General features: G+C 36.2%; 1 long non-coding RNA gene across 2 annotated transcripts in view; it reads right to left on the bottom strand.

The window, feature by feature from the left end:
• Nucleotides 1-12824: 12824 nt before the first annotated feature.
• Nucleotides 12825-16869, bottom strand: part of LOC139084542 (uncharacterized) — a 100770-nt gene continuing 96725 nt past the window's right edge. For both annotated transcript variants that reach the window (XR_011541998.1, XR_011541999.1), the window contains exon 3: nt 12825-15942. This is a non-coding gene — a long non-coding RNA (uncharacterized lncRNA). The remainder of the gene's footprint in view (nt 15943-16869) is intronic.

Genomic DNA, 16869 nt, shown 5'->3' with positions numbered 1-16869 from the left:
TGAAATACATGTCACTTAAATTTTGATGGGACATATGGGGAAGTTGGTGGTTGGGCGTGAGGTGGAGTTAGGGAGGGAGTTTTGAAAGATTTTAGAACATAAAATTTAAGCCTCAATTATATACAATTCTCCTTCAAGCCAGCCCTAAGCTAAAATCTTCTTTTTCACAGAATCTGGCTACAGGTTTTAAATTCCTTTTCTTATTACCATCAAGTTAATGACGTTCCAGCCCAATTCTATCTGCGATTATTCAGTGAATCATGTTGACCGGTTGCTGAGGGTTTTACTTTGAACTTTTGAATTAAGAAGGTGTTTATTTTCAGGCTAGGACTTTGGCTTTTTCTCCCAAGATGAGCTGTTTGAGAAGGAAATGAACTAGAAAGTGGGAATGGTTCAGTGGTAACAGTATATATAGTGGAAAGAGTTGTATACCATCCTCGGACCCTGTCCTTGTGATAGAAAAGAAAATGCCATCCAGTCTCATGATTACTACTGTCAGGAATAAGGGAGAGAGAATGGCAGGGACAATTAACCCACATTCTCTTCTTAATGTTGAGTGGTTTTTCCTGGTTAAGGTTGTTTTATGTCCATAGACTATCTTGCACACTTTGAAGGTACAATCTACAACAGATGTAATTATGAAATTTCTAACATTGTGTTTGCAGCTATTCGAAATTTTGATTGCTCTTGTTCCAATTACATCCATTGCATTGTGCATGCTTTTTTTTTTCCCAAATGGCATTAAAGGTTGCTCTTTGTAGAACGGTTGTGGGGAAAAAACCAGGGTGTGGGGGAGAGAAAATATCATCAAAAGAACTGCAAAATAACACCATGAAAAGGATAGCATATTGTAGGAGGCGCTGATATGGTAGATGGTCCTTATTCAATGAAGAGTGAATCTAGACCTAACGACCAGATGGCAGAGCTGAACACAGAAATTCCATATGTGTGATGGCAGCGAGGGACGGCCATTGACATACTTGCTTTTCCAGCCAAATGCCTCGGCAGATGCAGAGTTTTACACTTTAACATTGCAATATGGCACTAAAACCCAGGAGAAGAGTTAGATGCAAGATTTAAAGCTGATTTAAAGTGGCAGAGTTTAAGTCAGATTCTATCCTATCAGGGTGAAAGCTATAAAGGGAAAGTGAGGGGAGATTAGCCCTCTCTAGGATTGTGTTTTGGATCTGCTGGTCTCATCACGTTTTCTAAAGAGGAGCCAAACTTGGTCATATTAGTTATAGGCTTCTTCCTGTTCCCAAGCCTTTCTAAAAAAATAAAATAAAATAAGAATCAAGTCTCAGAAATGGATTATTGAAGGAAAGCAGCATTAACATGCTCTGCCTGGAGTCTGAAAGCTCATAATGTGAGTTATTCTCTACTTTGAATAAACTGCGAGATGTACTTGAAAATTAGATTTTCATTTAATTGCATTTTTCTGTGTGAGGTGCTTGAGGCAGCCATCTTTGTGGAAAAGGGATCATGTCTGTGCTGCACTGCTTAGAAAGCTCTAAGAAAAAATTAGTGAAAAAAAAATTAACAACATCCAAAGACTTTTACTGTTTTAATACATAGATTTTTTGGAATATTGACAAACATCAGTTTTTTAAAATTGTTAAGCTATGGGCTAGAAAGTCATTTGCAGCCTCTTTTCTTGGATCTCAGTTGTCTTCCATAAGGAAGATGACTGCCAAAGGCAGCAACAGCAAACTTATTTCCCCAAACATATCGTAAGTTGAGCAGGGAAAGAAATTATTTTCGACTTTTATGTTAACTTTGTCCATGCTCTTGGTGTGATGTGTTGTTTGAGGTTCACTGAAGGCAATAGTGTGAATCAGCTTTGGTCTTATCTCACTTGCTTCTGCAGTGAGTCCTAATGGCCTGTTAAGAGGAAGAACCATATTCTGTGACCACTGCCTTCCCTTTTTAACCAACCTCCCTCTATTTTCCTATGTGAATCTTATGATTCAGGGGTACAAAACTGCTAGCCATTCACTGGACATACCCGGTATTTTCACATCACTGCATTTCCCTTCCTGGTGTTCCACTGAATGTTATCCCTACTTTTCTATATTTTATTATTTTTTAGTGGTTTCTTTTTAAACATGAATAAATGTGATCATAGTTCCTGGAAGACAGGGATGAGGACTTTAGTTCTTATTTCCCCATGGTGCCAGGGGCACTGATATTTAATAAGTATTTATGGAATTGAATTAATGATCACAAGACTTACTAGGTCCATATGGTACACTGAGAAAACCTGGGGGAGGGAAGGGAAATGCCAAGAAATAAAGTTGTCTTAGTACGGCTCATAGATATGGCGGCACTGGGGTACTGTCAGACAGGACAGATCATCTGCTGCTGCCTGCAGTACATTTGATGCCTACTGGGTAGCAATGCAACCACCAAGCTCATTGCATTGTGCTCAGTTCAAACTCTACCTCCTGCAAAAGCCATGTCTGATGACACTAATGAGCTATTAGTCCTGCCTTTTATGAACTCCCAAAGTAAATGGTTTAAGGTAAGCAATAGCAGTAAGTGTGCTCATAGTAACAATAGCAATAATTAACATTTATGAGCATGGACTACATACCAGATACTATATTAAGTAAGCATTATCTCATTTAATCTTCCAAACAATTCTGTGGAATAGCATTATTATTTTCTTTATTTTTAAAGATTAAAAATCTTACATTTAAGATATATATATATATTAGGGAGATTGTGTAATCTCTCTGAGGTTATACATCTGGTAAATAATATAGGTGGAATTAAAGTCTGTTCTATTTAATTCTAGAACCCAAATCTTAATTGCTGTGGTATTACACAGAATAGAATACCCTCTTTGGAGACTTTGAACCAAGTTTGTGTCAGAATATTTTTAGGCTATTATTCACGGCGTGTCTTAGTCTATTTAAGTTAATGTTCAAGCCCTTTCAAGTCACATGAACACAATCAAGCACTTCTATTTATTGGTCCAGAATGTGGTCTTAGCACCTTCCAAAGTGCATGTGTTTCCATAAGCTATTTTCCTTACTTGAGATTTTCTTACCGACCCCCAACCATGCACTTGATTTCAACTGTTTCTCAAGATTCAGCTCAATTTCCATATCCACACAGAAACTTCCCCTGTCCTCTTAAGCCCAGAAGGATCAATTTATCTAAAGTAGCTTTAAATATCTCCACCTCCCTTGACCTTCCCAGTAACTGCCTAAGTCCAGGTTGCCATAATTTCTCACTTAGACCATTACAAACACACCTTAACTGGGCTGTTTCCACACTGTCTTTTCTACCTCTCATCTATTATCTATTCTTTTCCAGAATTAATCATTACGTACTATGTCACCCACCCTGTATACATAGTCCAGTGGCTTTCCAGTGACTTTAGGATAAAGCCTTTTATCATTAATCAAGGCTGCAACCCTGGCTCCTGGGTAACTTTCTGAGTTCAGCTGCCCTATGCATAACCTCTCATTCTTTGTGCTCACTCACACTGGCCTTCTTTCCTTGACTCTTTCCTGCTCTCCTCTTTGTTTCTTACCCCAAGATTCTACACTGGCTGCTCCTTCTCCCTGGATTTGTTCCATCTCTGCCTGCTTTGCTCTTGAGCATCCTTCAAATTCAGAACACTTCGAGTATGAAGAAGAAGAACCAATAGCCTCTAAGCCATATGCTAACTTGTGGCCGAATACTAAAGCCAATGTAACACTAAAAAATTTTTCTAGCTTGAGTTAAATTAATCATCACTTTTAGAATTTGCTCAATATTTTAGAGAGATAACTGAGAATTAGCAGCTCTCTCCCTCCTTAGAGGGATACATAGACATCAAGACTCACAACATTAGAATGCATTGACTGATTCCTTATTCTCCATACCTACAAACTTGCAGCATATTGTCTACAATAATATCCGATATCTCAAATACTCTTTTTACTTGACCTTGTGACCTTGATGTTCCTCCCATTCAGTGATGGGACCTGTGACCCGTTTCTTTGATCCTGGGCTGAGTTCTGTGACTGCTTTAACTAATAGAATAGGGAGGAAGTGAAACTGATGCTCTGTGTCAATTGATCAATCAAACACCTATATTTCTTAGCTTCAAATTATGGCCTTAGCACATGGGTAAATGGAACATGCTTTTCCCTTGCTCTTTTGGGATTCTCACTCTTGGAACCCAGCCACCATTGCTGTGACCAGGCCCATTGAGAAGTTATATAGAGAGGTCCCACACAGGAGTTCCAACTTTCAGCACAGCCGAGATCCCTGCTGGCAGCCAGTATCAACCACTAGATTTATGAGTAAGGACACAGCCAAACGATTCAAGCCCCCAGCCATTGAATCATCCTACCGCTGAGCACAGATAAGCTGGCTGCACTGAGCCCTGCCTGAATTCTTTACAGAATTTTTGAGTATAGTAAAATGGTGTTTTTACATTAGTTATTTTTGGACCTCTTTGTTATGTAGTGATAGTGACGACACCTAACTTTAATGGCAATCCCTGAATTCACTGTTCTCTTTCTAACAGGTCAAAACCATAAGACTTCTAAGGAAAACACTATGGGCCCAAAGGCTGATGATAGTGATTTCAGTTAGAAAGGTAGTTCTGGGAAATTTCCTCATCTAGGATTATGTTCTCCTTTAATATTTTTATTTTCCTCTTCTTTGGGGTCTTTTCTATGTAGCTGCTATGTTAATATAGACCCAGAGCCAAGTTCCACTTTAGAACTCCTAGCAGGCCCATGTTGGGGTCCAGGAGAAAGAGGCATAGATTTGACACCTTAAGTGTTGACTTGGTTTTAGGGAGAAAGGCTGGGCACCCTTGGAATTCTTTTTCTTTTTCTTGCTCTCTATTTACCACATAGATGGTTTATCTTTAAAGTTAGCTCTTTGTTAGTTAGGTAACTACAGTTATCTTGCTTGGACTTTAAAACAGAATAACCAGCCAAGATTGTCTTAGTTTGGGCTAATATAACAAAGTACCATAGACTGGGGGCTTATAAACAAAAAAATTGATTTCTCACAGTTTTGGAGGCTAGAAGTCTGAGATTGGGGTGCCAGCATGGTTAGCTTCTGAACTCTCTTCTGGAGTGAAAGTGGCCGTCTTCTCCTTGTACCCTCACATGGCAGAAAGAGGGCAAGAGAGCTCTCTCGAGTTTCCTTATAAGGGCATTAATCCTATTCATGAGGTTCCACCCTCATGACCTAATTACTTCCCAAAGGCTCTACCTCTGAAAACCAGCAAATTCAGGATTAGGACTTCAGCACATGAACTGGGGGGGAGGGATGCACAAGCATTCAGTCCATAACAAATATTCAGGCTAAGATTAGAATGTTTATTTATCTGGAGTATCTTTTCTTACATAAACTCTTCTGAAACCTCCAGCTGAGCGGGACAGACAGACTTCTGCTAGTCAAGGATTCCCAGAGTCTGTTTTCTGAATTTCATCTTCTTGAAGACATGTTTAAGATTTCCCTGTTCCATTTTCTTTGCCTTTGCATGCGGCTACCATCCTTGTTTAAGCCGTATGTATGTTTTCTACCTAGAATACTGGAAACAAACAAACAAAAATCAAATAAATTCCAATCTCTATCCATTTTATTCCATCTGCCATGTGATGAATTCAAGTTCATATAAAAAATGATTAAATCATAGGAGTAGGAATACCTGAGGTAAGTTCTGGTTTTGCCCCTTATAATGTAGATAACTTTGATCAAATTTCTTAACTACAGTGAACCCAAGCTTCATCATCTGTAATATGGAGTGAAAAATGCCACCAACCTGATAGGGCTGTTGGGAAGATTAAGGAAACCCACACATGTAAGTCAGAATAGTGCCTGACCCACGGTAAGAGAGACCAGCTATATAGGAAACTTACAATGTGTGGAGGTCAAAAGATAAGAATACAAAAGTGTCATATGTAAAAGATTAATAATTATGTTAATATGTACAAAGCACCTGCTCTAATCTGGGAACTGTCCTAGGTATATAAGAATTAATTATATAGTTTCCCTATCAATTAAGGTTCAAGAGTTTCAATCCCAAGGGACAGACTCTATGGTAGAAATGTAAGAGAACTTTGCAGGGGAAGGTGGTTTTAAGATTTGAACATATTGATTTGAGATCTCATTGATTCATCTATATAGAATTGTGACAAATTGAAAATTCTCTCTCACTGATGGTCTGCTAGAAATCCCCTGCTTTTTTTCACTGCAGCTGAAGAATTTATTTAACTATTGAATATGCATTGCATTAATTAAAACAATTTGTGTTGTTCTGTGCTTGATTCTTGTCTTGCTTACAAACTACATTGAAAAATGCCTGGAGGCAGGATTATGCTCTCTTTGTTGCCTCTGCTATAGCACTTTAACTTTTGTAAATACTTGTGTCGAGAAAAGTCATACAAAGCTTGAATATAAGGCAAAAAAGAAAAGAACTTGTACTTTTGATGTCATTCTGGGGGCGTAATTTATCATGTTCAGATAAGGATTATTTAATTCTCTAGGAAAATGTACCTGCCTTTCACATTGCTTTTAACCATTTAATTAAAGCGGACACATTTTGATGCTATGTATTTACTTGCAGGTTCTGTCTAACAGAAAAGAGAACTTTAATGATTATTGCCTTGTAGAACATTAACCAATTTTGTATTTAATCTGGCAATTTTATTTCTAATATTTATTTTAAAAATTACCTAGAACATCCAGTTATTCAAATGCTCTTAGGATCAGCTTTATCAGCTTGCTGGTTTCCTCATTAGTGACTTAAGAAATCTTTGACATGTATACGGTCTATCTGTACTGGAGTCATATTTTTAACTTGTGAAAGTTGTGTTCTGATTCTTGTTAGCTACATGTGAACCAAGAATTTTAAAAGTATTATAGATTACTGATTATAGCCATAAATTTATGGCTATAAATTTCCCTCTAAGCATATTCATATCCCTAGCTTCTCTGGGCTGTCAAAAGTGCTCTTCTCCCTCCCAGGTTCCATCTCTGGAAGCTACATTTCTTTACATGAAAAGCAGACACAAATGCTGAAGTCAAATTTCTTGTCTGCTTCCATTCTTCTCTGGTACTAATTTGAGAATTTCTCACAATTTTGTTAGCTCTCTGGTGCTTTTTGATTTACAGACACACCATCAACATACACACATCATATACATTTGAATTTTGTCCAGTATTACTAGCTGTAGTCAGCTGGAATATTGGCATGAATTACTAGTCTACTATCACTAGAAAGGAAACTCTCCCTTCTCCACTTTTCCAAATGTCTCTTCTCTCATAAACTGCACCCTCTAAAAATCAGAAACTCAACCTAAAGTCTATAAGCATCTAAAGTAAATATCACAAAGTGTGCACACTCATTTCTTTTCATAGAAGATTAGCCTCAGACCATGTTGTGATTCAGACTACTTACTATAATATCACACACATACATAACAAATTTGCAATCTAGTTCTCTATTCTACCAAAGAGCAGAGCAACAAATTCAGTAGGGGAACGAGAAGCAGAGTGACTTTGCTAGAGGTAAACATACTAACTGCAGCTTGAAGTAATGTTGTCAAGGAAGAGTTAGTCAAAATTCAAAATAATATAGCAATGAAAGGATAAACAGTCTCTCCTACCTCCATACATAAGCATTAATGTGCAATCGTGAATACTTTTAACAATGTTTCCATGCCCTGCACAAAAATAGCAAATGCTGTTTAGCAAGCTCTACCTTAAAAACATAGTGAGGTTCGTGATGAACTTAGTATAAATTTCATTATTAATTTCTAAGTGTAGATTGGCAAATTTCAATTGTATCCACCTATATGAGCAACTCCTTTGATGATTGCCATTGAGAAAAAGGGTATCCTTTCCTTTCCCCAATTACTTCCTTACATTGCCAATAATAACTAAACCTTTTAAATACCTGTTTCTTTGTTGGTTTTAATAAAGCGACTTAAATTCTACTTACTGTGTGGCTAAATTTTAAATCGTTAATTATTCTTGAAGTTGGAATATATTTTTCAAGGCCTTTTTTCACTTTATGCCAACGAGCACTGAGCTGTTTTCAGTACAGAGAAAGGAAACAAAATATTGCTGATATAGCAAATCTTTTTTTCTGCTGAGTCTTTTATCCATTTTGGCCAGTAGTACATATTGGAGTCTTTAAATTATTACTTTCCTGTTCATATAACCATAATGTATAACAAATTGGACATCAAGCTGAATGGATATACCTACTCGTTAAATTTATTTATTTCTTTTGATCACTACTTTAAACCAATCTAGTACTTTATCTGACCTCAACTAAATTCCTGGGAAACTGGATCTATTTTTAAACAGATGTGAATTTGGCCAAGAAACACTCTTTGATCTGCTCTACCAAGCAAATTGTATACATTTATAAATGAAAATGTAAACGAATAAAGAAAGGCTAGAATAATATTTGCAAGCCCAGCATATCTTGCTAGCATAGATCACTAGTCATCCATGCTTCAAGAAGTTGGCCTTAGCAATGGTGCATCACCTTTTCTTCCTATTAAGAAAGGTCATTTTATACTTGAGATTGTCTAAAGGCTGTTGTACAAGTGCTGGAATTAACAGTGTATAATATAACTGTAACACTGAAGAAGAACTTTGAAATTTTTATTTTCTCCTTTCATTTTATTGAGTTTAGAGACATTATTACTTTGAGAAACTTAAGCAAATATGCAATCCCAGTTAAAAAGCCATGCATTTTAGAAAGTCTAATTAACTGTATCTAATCCCCACCTTCAACACTACATCATCTTAAAATACACCTGCATTTCAAGTTAGAAGGGTAGACAATTTCAAAATATCTACTATAAAGAATGTCTGAAAATTTCTACTGTTGTTTAGCCCCCAGAAGTCAAGGATGCTAGTCATCCTGCGCTTTGTACAATAGTCACTCATAAGAAAAGCAAATCAAACCCCCAAATTACTAGGTGATGGAACAGTTTTTAGAGAAGGAAAGGAAGAAATTCAAGAAATTCAAGAACATGGAATCTACGGGTGAAAAATATGGGCACTAAAATGTCCTGGACACTCAGGAGATGGAGCAAGCGTGCCTGAGGATATAAACATGGAGCCAAAGGCATGGCGTTAGAACCCTGAGCTATCAGGGCGTTGAAGACAAAACATTTGCTCCAGTCCAGTTTTGCTTCCTGGAATTTAGAGAGGGTTTAGGAGTTTGGATTTCAAAAGATTTTTCTGGCAAAAACAGAATTAAAGATAGAGACTGATGGAAATCTAAATAGAATTACTACTCACTGACAACGGCTGTGAAAGTAAATTATGATTCCGAATAAACTCTTGGGGAAGATTCTGTCTGCAGATAATTAGTTTTCTCTTAGAGCCACTAACTGATTCTTTTATCCCAAAGGTAGGATGCCCTTATCCTGAGGCATTGAGTCTGGTCCCTGGAACTATTAGCACGAGAATTCTATGAAATTCAAGGGCTTAAAAATGTCATTGAGGAGTATCTCTCCCAGCAGTAGCAGACTAGATGTTTTGAACTATGATTCCTATGATTCCTAATTGAGAACAACCAGAAATGTTGAAAAAATATTAAGAATAAATCTGTAGGAAAACATAGGGAATATCCAAAAAGCAACAATTTGGGGATCCAATAACTTGGAGAAAAGTAAAACCTAGAAAGGTGAGGCCAGCTTCTGGCATTGCCTTTTCACTCCAGTCATTTTTTTAATTCCTAAATGTACAGCTGAGTGGTCAAGAAAGCTGAACATATTTCTGCAGACTCGTGGGGAGAAAAATTGGAGTTCAGGGACTTCCAAGAAGTTATTTTTGAAAATAATCTATCACATTTCCTGATAACTATTTATTTTTCTTTCAGTTTGATTGAAAATATATGAAATTATTAAATTTTAGATAGTTTCGTCTTGTTTAAGCTTCTATTGAAAAACTATTTCCATATAAATTCCCATGAGTACAATCTCCTTCTCAGGCTGAGCAGCTGTATTCCTTTTAATGTTTTCACTCTTTGATTATTATTTAATTTTTTCACTTAAGTTTCCCCAGTAATTTATGGTAACTAACATCTCACCCAATATCCTCACAGTATTCTTAAATTTCTTCATTAGTTTTCACTAAATGTTAAGCTAATGGAGGCCTGTGATGTTGTGATATTGTGTTTTAATGTGCTCAGTGACTTGTACAAGACTGAGTGCAAGATATGTCATCAATAAATGTTTCTTTAATGTTTATTTAGTTGATCATTTTTTTCTCTCATATACCACTTATTGGCTCTACCATTATTCCAGAAAGAGATCACATAGTTTCTTAAATTCTCCTATTCAACACACACTTATTCAATTCCCACTATCTTCTAAGCACTGTGCAAAAAAAGATGAAAGAACATAAAAACCAGAGAAAGATTTTGAGAAGTTCGTAGCCTAGGGAAGAACTAAAACATATAAACATCACCTAGGAATACAATTTTTAATTACTTGAGCTGATTATAAAAATATCCATTAAAAATGTGGTAGCGATCAATGTGGGATGGTTTTCTTGGGAATAGAACACCTTGAAAATGGAATACATGATTCATAAGGACATGGTGTCCATACTAGACCCCAAGCAGAATAGATCATCAAATCATCAAAATCATGGTGTTTTGAATATGTGATTCTTTAAATTGTTGAAAGAATTAGAAATTGTGGAACCTTAAAATAATCTATGTTTTTCCACTCATTTAATAAACATTTAATAAGAAGTATTTTGTGGACAGCAAAATGCTAGGTTTGGAATAGAGCCCAAAGAAACATATGACATAATCTCTGTGGGTTTGATGTTCTTTGGGAGAAATACAAATCATTTGAAAATGGTTCATGATGCACCTTCATGACCTTCATGATCTTTCTTATGCCTATCACCACCCATCTTTCGCTTGAGACTAGTAGTCATATTGAGTCTCTAGAATGTCCTTGAACAGGACATTCTCATGTCCTTTGATTTTGCCTCTGATCCTTCTTTTGTATGGAAGCTATTTTCCTTATCTTCATCCTACTCCCAACAACTCTTCCCAGGTCACTCCACATATCAGTCAAAATTCAGACAGTACCTCCAGAAATTTGTCCTTTATCCACCATGCTGGGCATGTATACAATACTTTCCTATGTTTAGATCATAGAGCGGGGATAAGAGAGTGGTAAGAGATAAACCTAGACTGATAGGAAGGGGCTAGATAATAGATAGGCTTTTAGTTATTTTAACAAATTTGAATTTTATTTTATGAGTAGTGGGAAGACACTGAATGGTTTTAAGGGAGGCAGGAACTTTCCAGCAATAGTACTCCAACTTCCTCTTACATTATCATGATCAATTTCATAATTTCCTTAAATGCCAGTGAGAATATTTTGAGGGTTGGGATCCAAAGCCTATTTAAATTAAGCTCAATTACATATTCTTATTGCTAATCTCTCTTCTGAGTTTTAATCTCTTATTTCTATCTGCTTGTGGGCAATTTCCACTTCAATATTCTTTCACATCAAAATAAACCTGTGTAATATAAACTCATTAACAATGTCCTTGTATGACCCTACCTCAGTTGAAAGTGGTTCTCTATTCCTACTATTCCAGGATTGAATTTTTTGTTGTTGTGGAAATGTAAAAAATCATAAGCTGAAAAGTGGAAAACCTACCTAAAATTGTTGTCCTGCTACCCAGGCAAATTGTTTAGACTTTCTGAACTTCACTATTGTTATCTACATAATGAAGAATCAAAATACAAGACTTATACCATGGGTACTAAGAGTGCTAAATTTAGAGTTACTATTGCTTCATCACTCTCATTCAGACCTCTCATTTTTTTAATTCAATGTATATCTAATCAAGTTTCTCTTCCATTTTCATTGCTCCTGTTCTCTGTCTACAAACCTGACTCCCCATGTTTCTACGTCTTATTAAATTGAATCTATTATTATTGCATCCTTGGGAAATTAAATTAGCTTCCACACTGGATTCCCTGGTTCTTTTAGTCTCTGTCTATTTAAACCAGCTTATGTACCTTATGTCATTACTCTTGTCAAGAGGATTCTCTTGCTTATAAGATAAAATTAAAATCTATAAATTGGATTCAAATCCTTCTAAGGTGCATTGTTCCTCTCCACATTTTCCAAAATGACTCTTATACAAATCTGTCCCAACCCTAAAGAAACCCACATGCTCTTATTTTTTATGAAAATATTCTCAATTATATCTTTCTGCAAATTGAAGTCCTTTTCCATTGATTAAGCGAAGTCTTTACTGATAAGGAACTTCATCCAAGAAAACTATTTCAATCCCTTGAATTCTTATGGCAATGATTCTCTCTTGCCCTAGTTTCACACTGTTAACCTACAGGAAATAATTGATATCCAGTATCATCTCTGGACACATAATGTTGATGGTTGGTTTTGAGCATTGATACGTGACAAAACAAGTAGTTAATGCTTTTTTTATGTGATAACAGCTCCCTACTACATACTGCTTTATAGATTACAAAAATATAGATTTTATTTAAACAATACATTTTACCTGATGGTAATACGCTATTACCCTTTGTTAGATGAAGAAACCGAGCTTCAGAGAAGTTACAAATCCTTGATTTTCCCAAGGATTCACAGCTGGTAAAGGAGAGTCAACGCCTGAATGCAGATCTCCTCCCTGATAAACTTTGCCTACTACTAAGCATCATTCTTTCATCTTCTTTACCTCTCTTGAAATACATAGCTGTTTGAGGATGCTTGCATGTGTTTTTGCAGGTGAATAAGATGTAGGCAGACAATGTCCACACTTAAAGTAAATCTCACCAATTATTTACACCACAATACAAATGAGTTTATTAAATTTTTCTATTAGAGCAAGTTGTGAGGAAGACGTTACAAAGCACCAGGAGAGGCAGAAAGAAGTGGTTTGATGGAATAGAATAAAATATTTAGGAAGGAAGGGAAAATGGGAGACGCTGGAAGAGACTCTTTGCTTTAGCCTTGAGCTGGCAAAATTTCACCACTGATAATACAAAATGGTGCCGTGAAATCAAGAGGGTGACCTAGACAAATCTTCTTGTCAAATGGTATGTTTTTCCCGTTCAATACATCATCTCTGGCTCTTTATTTTCTCTCAAATAAATTCTCTCGGAGAAAACACACATTCTAGAAAATAAAATGTTCAAGCTACAAAATGACATCTCAATTACTTGCTCATTCAATCATTCTTACAAGTAAAACAAAATTGATCAATAATGTTTGCTGTAGTGTGCCCCATTAAGCAGCTTTTCTTCCTACTATATCTCCATAAAGCTTTCTATTTCCAAAAGGACAAGGATTGAAAGAATAATAACAAATATATGTCAAGAAGGAGAGTATATGGTATGTTAAATCTGTTTATGCTAATCTTAGTTTATCCTTTCCAAAGTGAATGAAATGAAATTTTGAGAGCATCCACTTCATGACCTTAATTCCCACTCTGAAAGTTGTCTTTCCTGGGATGCATTTGGGTGAGAACATAGTTATTAACTTGATATACCAGATGTTCAATTTGCTCTTGGTTTCTATAGTCTTTTTATATTAATTTTGGCTAGTCATTTTGACTGTTTACTTATGTACATAATTTAGGGTTTTCTATTCCCTCCCCCTTCTCCTAACATCATTTGCTGCAATTTTAGCTATGATTTTGCATACATATCAAGAAGTAAATCTAAACTTGGTAAGTGATACAAAAATAATTTTCTTTTTCATCCTTTCCCCTTTTCCCTTTCCTTTGGCATTCTATCCACACACAACATATATTCTTTAATACGGTTTTGAAAAGAAAACAATAACAGCAAGGGATGATCTTTTAATTGACTTTTATAACTCTAGTGAATGAGAAGATATTATCTACCAAGCATTCATTCTCCTTTCATTATTTTTCTGTTCTTTCTCTCTTCCACCTTTTTCTCATCCCATTTTTCTCTCTTTCTTTTGCGACTATGAGTTTCTAAAGGTCAGTAATCCCAGTAGCAGTTATATAGTATATGCTCAAGAACTGATTGCTGAATCAGGGAATGAATTATATACTGTAACATCCCATTGGCTCCTTTGCAATTGGTTTCCAACCTTTATTAACCTCTTCTTTTCCCTTGTAATTTTATAAGCTCTATGAGAACTTTATATTTAACATGATTTCTATTTATTGGGTACATATACTGTGACAAGTACTGAGGACATAGCAATTAACAAAACAGTTAATAACCTTTGCTATCACGTTACTTTCATTCCAATGAGGAGAGAGAAAAAAAGTTGAAATTAGCAAGTAAAATATACAGTATATAAGCTGAATATAAATGTAAAGGAGGAAAACAGGAAAAATGGAGAGGGGCTTTTGAAGGGGCCTGCAATTTAAGGTGTTGAGTGAAGTCTTCACTAAGAAGGTGCCAGTTTCAAAAGGACTCGAAGAAGGTGAGGGAGTGAGCCATGCTATTTAAGGAGGATACAGCAACACCAAAGACATGTGGCATGAGTCCGGCTGGCACATATGAGAAAAATCAAGGGGTCAATATGGCTGGAGTGGAGTAAGCAAAGGGGAGTTTAGTCAATGAGTGATTTTCTCAGTGATAAAGTCTGTTTTAGTTGGCTAGGACTGCCATAGCAAAATACCATAGGCTGGGGGTTTTAAACAGCAGAGATGTATTTTCTCACAGTTCTGGAGGTTGGCAAGTCCAAATCGAGGTGCTGGCTGGTTCGGATACTGGTAAGTGCTCTCTTCCTTGTTTGCAGACAGCTGCCTTCTCACTGTGTCCTTACATGGCAGAGAGAAGAAGCACGAGAGAGCTCCCTGGCCTCTCTCCTTATAAGGCCACCAATCCTATCTTATCAGAGCCCCACCCTTATGACTTGACTTAACTGTAATTACCAATTTATAGGCCCTGTCTCCAAATACAATCACAATGAGGGTTAGAGCTTGATCCTATAGTGCCTTATCCAGCACGTACTCCTGTGTTGTATTTCTTATACGTATTCCTTGGTTCTCCCTGCCAAAGTGCACAGTCCTTAAGAAATACTTTTTGGTTTTTTCCTAACAACCACAGTGCCCAGGCTAGGGCTTAGTTCACAGTAGAAGGTAAATAAATGCCTTTAGTATAGTGATACCTTCTTGTGCCTTTCTTCATTAGGAAAGCTTTTTTAGCCAGGATATAGTATAATATTCATAAAATACAATTAAAGCTCTAAATGTGTTTTGAGTCTCATATATGCGTATTCCCATGTACATTTGTGTGTACATATAACACAAAAACAGCTATGACAGAAGCAAAACGTTTATATATAAGATAATTTTGCTGCCCAAGATATTATGGTGATCATTCCAAAATTGTGTTTTCCAAGGACAAGTTTGGATAAATAAAAATGCTCTGTGAATATTCAGCTGTGCTTTTGGATTGAAATTTCTACTGTTCTGAACAGATCCCAAGAGTATTTCTACATTTAAGGTTCTAATACATCTTGAAAGTCTAGCTCACTGTAGAGAAGAGAGCTTGATTTGCTCATTTTCTTAAGGCAGGCACATAAGCTAAGTCAAAAATATCTTCTGGAGAAATAGTTGTGTTATAGGCATGTTTTACGCTTTGAGCGTTTTTATAGAGTTAAATCTTTTCACTTTCGAAATATGGAAGAATCATCCTTATCATTTGTTAAATCAAGCAGATATAGCATGAGCCCATAAATATATTTTATAATTTATAAAGAGCATACCATTTGTTAGATTTCCAAATCTAATAATATTGAAGCTACCAAACTGGTTCCCAGAAGAAAATGATAATAAATGATAGTTCATTAACGTAGCCAAAGTTGCTAGAGATGGTTTGACTTGAAAACAGGAAACAGATTGAAATCCTTATTAAAATACAGTTGAGTGACTTTGAGAAAGTCATTTGTCTCTTTCCTTGAGATGCTGTATCTGGAAAGAAAATGGGAAATGATTAACATAATGTGTGAAATAACATTTAGTAAATTGAACAATGCTATTCAAACTAAGGTATTTTAAAAGCCATCTGAAGTAGGAATCTCACCTTCAATATCCTTAATACTGTTACTGATGCTGTTACCCTGTTACTGTTGGGAAGGGAAAGAATTCAATCTATGATTTAAATACAGATCCTAAAAATGGAAGTTTGTACATACTAAAATGTAAAGGTTCAACTTGTTTTTTTCTCCTTCGAAATTGACTACTGGTAGAGAAAGTCATTGCTCATTGAAAAATTCCATATAAACTTTGATTTTTTAATTTCTGAATTTCCCTTGGGCAGTAGGAAGAGAATTGGACAGACATCTGGAATCACCCGTTATCTTAGCTATGATTTGGCATATCCCAGGATGGTCCATATTAACATATCCCTGGATGGCAGAAGTTATCATATGCCTTCATAGCATAACTTGCATATTTTGGAAGGCATTTCTGAGAACAGATTTTTTCGACAATGAGCATGCCAAAGGCTTGACATGAAAAGTGCTTATGCCTAATGTCTGTCATTCTCTCTCTGCCAGTTCATCTTTCCTGGGCTGGCCCTCCGCCACACTGGCACCTGAAATGCAGCAAACAATGTCGTTGGATGCTGAAGGTGTGACCGTAAGTTGTGGTTATCTTCCAAGCAATTACCATATGGTGTGCAATTCAGGTCTTCATCTCCTTGTTTGATGGGAGAATAATAACAATGACAATAATGCCATTTAATAACGTATTTTATGTTTATGGACTATTTCATTCCCATATTTTTGTGTCTTTGAATAAATTGATGCAAGGGGAACTTAGGCACCATTAAAGTTTAGTCACTTCTCCAGAGTGGGAGGCTGTTGTATATAAAACAATTCTAAAGCAGGCCTGATG

The sequence above is a fragment of the Equus przewalskii genome, chromosome 7, assembly GCF_037783145.1.
Source record: "Equus przewalskii isolate Varuska chromosome 7, EquPr2, whole genome shotgun sequence".
NCBI lineage: Eukaryota > Metazoa > Chordata > Mammalia > Perissodactyla > Equidae > Equus > Equus przewalskii.
Note: the sequence above shows the minus strand (reverse complement) of the source record. Positions and strands in the feature narration are given on the sequence as shown.